We start from the raw sequence: 7,713 nt of genomic DNA, 5'->3' as shown, positions 1-7,713 counted from the left end.
AAATTCAAATAAGAGATATTTTTTCTTTTTTACTGAAACTTCCATTTAAGAAACCTTAATATATTCAAAGGTAATGTCCGACTTGATCATCTCATTTACTACGGATACTTATTTCCTTCTGAAACTAAACTAATTCTGATTTATTAATTTCTTCCGTTGCATTAAACCATTCATATAGGCATCGTTATCCTATTATTATCTCACAATCATCATTTTGTATTTTAGATTTTTATATCAATCTAATTTCTTTCTAATAAAATAATGTGGGACTTAGAGAATGACTATTGACTAACATACACGTTTTTGCTGAGATTCTTTCCCTCGTGCACAATGTTGACCATTGACCCATGAAAGAGCCGGGTAAGGACGTAAGGTAATTTAACTTTCGGTTCGGTCTATGTGAACCGATGCACAAAGCTTTCTATCCATCGATCAACACGTGTTAAACGAACATGAAAAGGTGGGCCGTTCACAGGAACTTGTGTGTGGCCATGTGCAACGTGAGTTCATCTGTAACCTTTATGATGCTGCCCCTCACTCAACTTAAAAGGAATTTTTTTTAAAGAAAAATAGGTGTTAAAATACATTTAATTAAAAAAATACAATTTTTTATATATATTTTAAAAAACCATTTAATATCTAAAATTTATTGATCCAACTCATTCAAATTTAATTCGGATAAATCTATCATTAAGATGTTTACAAGGACTCCAATCATCTTTAATATTTAATTATATTCTAAATAAATATTATCATAATTATAAAAATTATAGCAGGATAATTATTTTTTTTAAAAAGGGTGATTTTTCATGCCTCCAAAACTGTAATTTTGTACCTGTTACAACATGAAGTTTTAGGCCATTCTATATCTAAATTTTATCGGCTCAGTGGGTGGGTGGTGTAAAACCCATGTGTTGTAACTTTATTTGTTGTAAAATCTAGTGGGTGGTGAGGAATGGGTTGGAAATTTATGGATTACCATCAAATTGCCAAATCGATGATCAAAGCCGTAGAAAAGAGAGGGTCCACCTTATGCGACAAATCAGAAGCTTAAAAAGGCAGGAATCCCTGACTGGTCAATACCCTCCATCCTGTGTAACGTCATTGTAGGCTATCCTAACTCTTGATTCATCTAATCCTTCCCCAATTGGAGGGCATGTCGGCTCTTTCCTCATGTGTGGTCTTTTCTTTTCAATCATTTCATTTCACCCCACCATTTTATTGCATCAAAATTCAACACACGTTTATTAATTTTTCTATTTATCCTCTTTTCATAGATGAATCTTATCCATTTATGAACAGATAAAGACTAACAGTATCCTGTTGAAATCGGGATAATCAATGGGAATTAATTAATTAAAATTTTTAATTAATTAATTTTAATTTATTTTAAATTAAACCAATCTAGCACATAACCACAGTAATAAAAATTATATGGTCTTTAGCATTATGATTTCACAGTAATTGCTATAGGATGCAGTGAAATCGGGATAATCAATGGGAATTAATTAATTAAAATTTTTAATTAATTAATTTTAATTTATTTTAAATTAAACCAATCTAGCACATAACCACAGTAATAAAAATTATATGGTCTTTAGCATTATGATTTCACAGTAATTGCTATAGGATGCAGTGAATTGAGGAGGGGGCACCATTTTTAATGTAAGGGTATAGATGGAAACACATTAAAAAGGATGTCTTGGCTTCCCTTGCATGGTTGATGTCTCACGTGGTCGGTGGGTTCTTGCACTTGAAAAAATTGAGAGAATTTAGAGATTTTTTTTTTTTTTTTAAAAAAAAAGAAATTACAGATAAAGAAATTGGTAAAAGCATAGTCTATAAAGTGAAAGATATTTTCCATTCCTATCTCTTTTCTTTAGGAATTGACACTTCTTGATTTTGTTAATTTTCTTTTGGGGATTCAAGAAGGTTTCTGCTGGGTGAGAAATCAAGTGAGATAAAATAGAGTAGGTTTGGAAATATAGATAATTTTAGAGTATAAAAAAAATATAATGAATTGAGAGTAAAAAACATATGTAAAAAATTTGAGAGAATATTTAAATTATAAATATTGATGACCGCTGGATTTCTCTATCCCCTCATGAGACCGGTCCGATAGTAACAGCCCACAATCTAGAGATTCCTTAGTCCTCGAATAAGCCGAATCCAACCCGTTCATCCTCCAAACTGGATTTCTATTTAAGTTATTTGATCAAACCGGTCCAGTCCAGTTCAGCCTTAAAGCCAGATCTTCTTGAGTTTCGGTCCTTTTTTCTCAAATTCGGGCACGGGAGGAAATGATTGCGGGTCTAGTCATTTCGCCTCTGTCCACTCACGCGCCGAAGGGAATTAAATGCTAGTCTGACATAGGGATGGTCCTGAGGTCATCTATACGTATGAAACTGCAATAAGGGGTAGGTCATCCTATAGCGGAATGACCATTTCGCGTGAGGAAAGGAGAGAGTATAAAAGAGAGAAAATACCCTCCTTTAGGGCTAAGTTTTTCTTAAGTTCACAAATTTATTGTAAAATTCTATTTTTTAGATTTCAAATCATCATATATTAATGGAAGAATGTTAGAATTTGTGTGAAAGAAGTACGGATGAATTGGATTATTTGTAAAAATTTTCTTTCACTGAGTCCTCTTAAAAACTATTTTCTTAATAGCTTTTATAGGGTTAAAATAATAATTTGGTATTAAAATTAAAAATTTATTTAAAAAATTATTGATTTTTAGGGATTATTATTAGTGCGGGTAATATTTTATTTAAATTGAAAAAATAAATTAAATTAAATTAATTTAAAATTTTAGTTTTTTTTTTTTGGAAAGGAGGGATAGAGCCCTTTAATTTATTATACGATCATGAATTTAAAATTTTAGTTTGATTTTTTTTTATTTTGATTTAACTTTTAATTTTAAAAATTTTAATTATTTCGATTTAATTCAATTTTAATAAAAAAATTAAATCAAATCGATTAGTGATAATAATATATTATTTTTAATAATATAGAAAAATTAGATCATATTGAAATATTTTAATTAAATTTTAAAATATAAAAAATAAAATGTAAAAAATAAAAAATTATTAAAAATTCAAATCGATTCGATTCAATTTGATTTTTAATCAAAATTGATTTGATTCGATTGGATTTTTATAAATACTAAAATTTTAATTTTTAATTTATTATGTCACGTTCGATTTTGAGTTGAACCAATCGAATGTTTATCTTTTTATTATTATTATTTTTTTTTTGGCTTTAAAATTATTTGTTAAAATTATTATTATTAATATTCACCTTCTACGTATATGCCATTGTGAAAATAAGAAGGAATTTATTTCGTGCAAGACTCATTTACGTATACATCATATAATTTTCCAAAAAATAATAATTAAAGTCAAGATTCTGGTTAATTTGTTGCAATACTATAAGAATAATTACAAAAATAATCAATTATTTTTCACAATCATAGCCCAAAATAACAATTTGTGGTTGTAAAGTAAGAATGAAATGATAACTCAAATGCAAAAAGAGAAAAATAAAAAAACAAAAACAGAAAAGAAAAATTGCCTTTGCCTCGCATGCCAAATGGAAATCATCACAAGAGTGCCTTATCACCGATTGTTGACTATAAATAATTTGAAAGAGAAAATTATTATGGTATGATGTGAGAGAAATTAACGAGTTAATTATTTAATTTTAAAAAATATATTAAAATATTTATAATATTTTAAAATTTTTATTTATTAATTAATTTTACTATTAAATATTTTATTTTTATAATTTTATAAATTGATTAATTAGTTTTACAATTTTTTAAAAATTAATTAATTAGTCTTTCAGTATTAGGTATATTTTAAAAAATTATATTTTTAAATTTTTATGTGTTATGTGATGTTTTTAAAGTTTAAAATTTTTTTATTAAAATTTTAAAATATAAATATATATTTTGCGTGGAAGCTTCACATGTCATAAATTTTTAAAATAATTTTAGAATGAAAAATAATAATAATAATAATAAAAAAACTCAATATGCAAGCCGAAGTAAATTTTATCCATTCTCACTGATCAAAGTTTCAGTTTAATCCGAATTAATTAAATTCAGAACTGAAGTAAGATCGATATTAAATATAACTGTTTTGATTAGAATTTATCTTAAAATTAGTTTATAATTTTAACTATGATTCAAAAATAAAAATTTGTACTAAAAAAACAAAAGATCATTTTTTTTTATATTTAATCAAATTAAATTAAAACCAAAATTAAACTAGAATCACATTAAAAGATTTCTATAATTTTAATTTAAAAATATATTATTTAATTTTTATAATATAATAAAATATTATATTATAGAAATTAAAACACCGTTACTTTTTTTTTTTTCACATTAAAACACCGTTACTACCTGAACCGACCATTTGGCTACTCTAGATCTTTAATCATAGCTTATTATTTTATTTTCTTTTCCTATAAATTTTTTTTACAGTTACAGCTTTAAGCTCACTGAGATTTCCTGCATTCAATTACCCTCTCCCTTTCATAGCCCATGACGTGTTTATTGGGAACCCACCTCCAAAAATATAATATTTTTTTTCAAATAAATGGTGGGCCTCTCGAGGCAAGAAAGGCCCAGGTGATACCCACTGCCACACTCTCTCTTTAACTTATTATAAATATGAATCCCACCCCATCACCCCTTCTTCCTTCACTTAACTCAATCTCATTTCTCCAAATTTCATCTCTTTCTTCTTCCTTCTCTAGCTTTCTTCAACAAGCTGACTAACACAGAGGAGGCTAAAGAGATGGCTACTACTCTTACTCATAGTGCAAGTGCACCACCTCAGTTCTACTTTAATGAAAAATGGAAGCTTTCAAAGAAAGAAGGATCATCAAGAAGCAGCCGGTCTTCAACTTCTCCTCTCATGAAGAATTCATCTCAGAGAAGATCTTCTTTTACGAGAAAGTGTGCTAGGTTGGTTAAAGAACAAAGAGCCAGGTTCTATATCATGAGGAGATGTGTTGCTATGCTCATTTGCTGGAGAGATTACAGTGATTCTTGAATCAAGTCTAGTGAAAAATCAAAGATGGAAAGATTCATCAAGAAAGGAAAAGAGAGAGAGAGAGAGAGAGAGAGAAATTAATGTTTCTCTCTCTCTTTCTTTCTCTTTGTGTCTTGTTTTGGCATCTTCTTGATTTCTCTTTCTTTCTGTGAGATGGGTTCTTGGGTTTGCTCCAAAATAGACCAAATTTCTAGGAATTTTCATGGCATCCAAGGAGGAAGAGGAAGAAGATTAATTATATAAATGTACATAAAATAGTTACATATTTTGGCCTTTTCTGTTGTACTGTTTTAGATTTTTTGAGGATGCATGGCTGAGTTCTTAATGTTACTGTTACTTTCACTGCTAGAGAGATTAATTATGATGATGATGATAGAAAGAAGAAATAGCTTTCAACTCTTTTTCTTTCATTTCTCTCTTCTGATCTCACATGCCTTAATTTCTTGGCTTTGAAATTGAAAGAGATTCCATTCAACCATTGCAGCTTCTTGCAGGTGAGCTTCAGTGTGGATCTGGTGTGTGAGTCTGCATTAAAATTTAGAATTTCATCATTTTTTTAATGCAATCATGCAAGTTTATAACAATAAAAATATAATTTTCAGACTGGATCAACGTGGGAGAGACGATGAAGTCTTAGCTAAAAGAGGCAAAAGAGATGCTTTTTATTTATTTTTTCATTATTTCTGTACAGTGGCAGTAATTAAAGTTTCTTTTTTTTTTTGCTTTTTTCTTATTTAAAGCAGATTCAATTTTACTGCAAAGCCATTTTAGAGTAAAAGGATTCTCTCAGCTTGAATATTGTCATTTCTAGGAATAGGCTCGTAGCTACAGAACTTGTTTTCGGGTGGCACGAATCACAAGGCTCTGTGCTAATCTAAATGACATTTATGTCCTGATATCTTTAGCCTTTGACTAAGGAACTGGACCACTTTGACCACCTTTCCTTGTGAGGCTATTTTGGACATTTTTTATGTTCTTGTATTTGGAATGGGAGATGATCTTGAATTTATGATTTTTATGGGAACATTTACTGTATCTGAATTTGTATGTGATGTAAAAACAGTTTTAATCTGTAATAGAAAAATAATTTCAACTTTTTTTTTTAATTTTAAAGGTATTTAATCGTATTTACTATGCCTTGTTTAAAATTTAAAATATCAAATTTTAAAATAATTTAAAAGAAATTTAATAATTTTTTAAAATTTTTATGTTTAGGAAATTTTATGCAAATTACACATAAGCAAACTACAAAACATTCTAAGGGCAATTTTTCTTGAATTAGAAGGGTATTTATGTCCAAAGAAGTTTACAGCTGGGCTGGTGTTTTTTATACTGTGGGTGTGTACTGTATAATGTGGATGGTATCATGGGATGGTCTGACCATTCAATTTAAAAAAATATAAACCTTTGGAAATCATAAAGCTTCAATTCTAAAATAATCAAACCACAGTTCTGTGTTCAAGAGGCTTTTGGCTTGTGATATACAGATCAGAATTTCCATGCATATAATAATAATAGTAAGAAGAAGAAGAAGAAGCAGGGCAGTACTTGCTTTGGAAGTAGCAGGTTAGGCACTCCATTGCTGACAATTAATCACCAGAGCTACACATGGGTTCACAAAAATCTATTAATCTTCTTCCTTCACAGCTGAGAATTCAAAATCCTTTGCAAATTAACATGAATTACCAATAATTTTAGGTCAATAAATTGGAAATTGGACACTCTATCCAAAGTGGTAAGCAGAAATGTAAGTTTATCATTTTGGATAATTAAAATTATCTCGTTTTAAGATAATCAACAAACATATTTGTTTTAAAAAAAAATTCCCATCATGATTTCCCTATTCATTTCCCAATTCTTTTACAAATTACTATTGATTTGTTTCCAAATGTCCTTTTTAGTTGAATTTGGGTGACCAATAAATTTGATTGCTTTCTTGTGTGGCATGAATTCATGATATGCACAAGCATTTGTCCTACATAGCAGAACACATATCCATTTCTAGCTTGAATTCAAAGTGGGTGATAATTGATTTAACCCTTTTAGCTCTAGAGTAGGATATTTAATATTTTATAAAATAATATAAATTTTTATTAATTAAAAATTTCGAATTTAAATTCTTAATAAATCAATCTCGTGAGAATATATAAATTATTATTTTATATAAAATTATATCAATATTTGAACTTAAAATTTTGAGATAGGGTAGGCGATTTTGATTTGAGAATCTAAAATCAAAATCAAAAAGATTTTAATTTTGATCCTCAAGAGTCAAGATGTCTACTAGGAGCTATAAATATAGTCCACTAATCACCACTCAACTTTCCGGCTCCATTGTGGGCTAAAACAAATTATTAGGATTAGGTCTTTGCCTTTATTTTTTGTTTTTCCTATTCCTTTGCATGCTTTCTTTCTTCTTTTCTTTGGTCATATTTCTTGATTAGGGTCAACACCACACTTTACTTTCCTCACCAATTTTCCTTCTTTTCATGCATTTTCTAGGCAATCAAACAAACATCACTTCCATAACAGATTATGATTTGAATATTAATCATTGGAATTTAGGTTGGCGTGCCAATGAAGACACTTAAGAATTAAAAAGCAAACAGTTAAACAATCATCTCCCCTCTAAACTTTAGGCCCTATTAGA

At 28.7% G+C, this 7,713-nt stretch overlaps 1 long non-coding RNA gene across 1 annotated transcript; it reads left to right on the top strand.

The window, feature by feature from the left end:
• The first annotated feature begins 4,700 nt into the window (after nt 1–4,700).
• On the top strand, nt 4,701–7,129 carry LOC122724873. The gene is made up of 2 exons (XR_006352268.1): nt 4,701–5,557; nt 5,666–7,129. It is a non-coding gene; the product is annotated as an uncharacterized LOC122724873 (long non-coding RNA).
• Nucleotides 7,130–7,713: the final 584 nt, after the last annotated feature.

The sequence above is a fragment of the Manihot esculenta genome, chromosome 10, assembly GCF_001659605.2.
Source record: "Manihot esculenta cultivar AM560-2 chromosome 10, M.esculenta_v8, whole genome shotgun sequence".
Taxonomy (NCBI): Eukaryota; Viridiplantae; Streptophyta; class Magnoliopsida; order Malpighiales; family Euphorbiaceae; genus Manihot; species Manihot esculenta.
The sequence above is the reverse complement of the archived record's forward strand: the minus strand, read 5'-3'. Positions and strand labels throughout refer to the sequence as shown.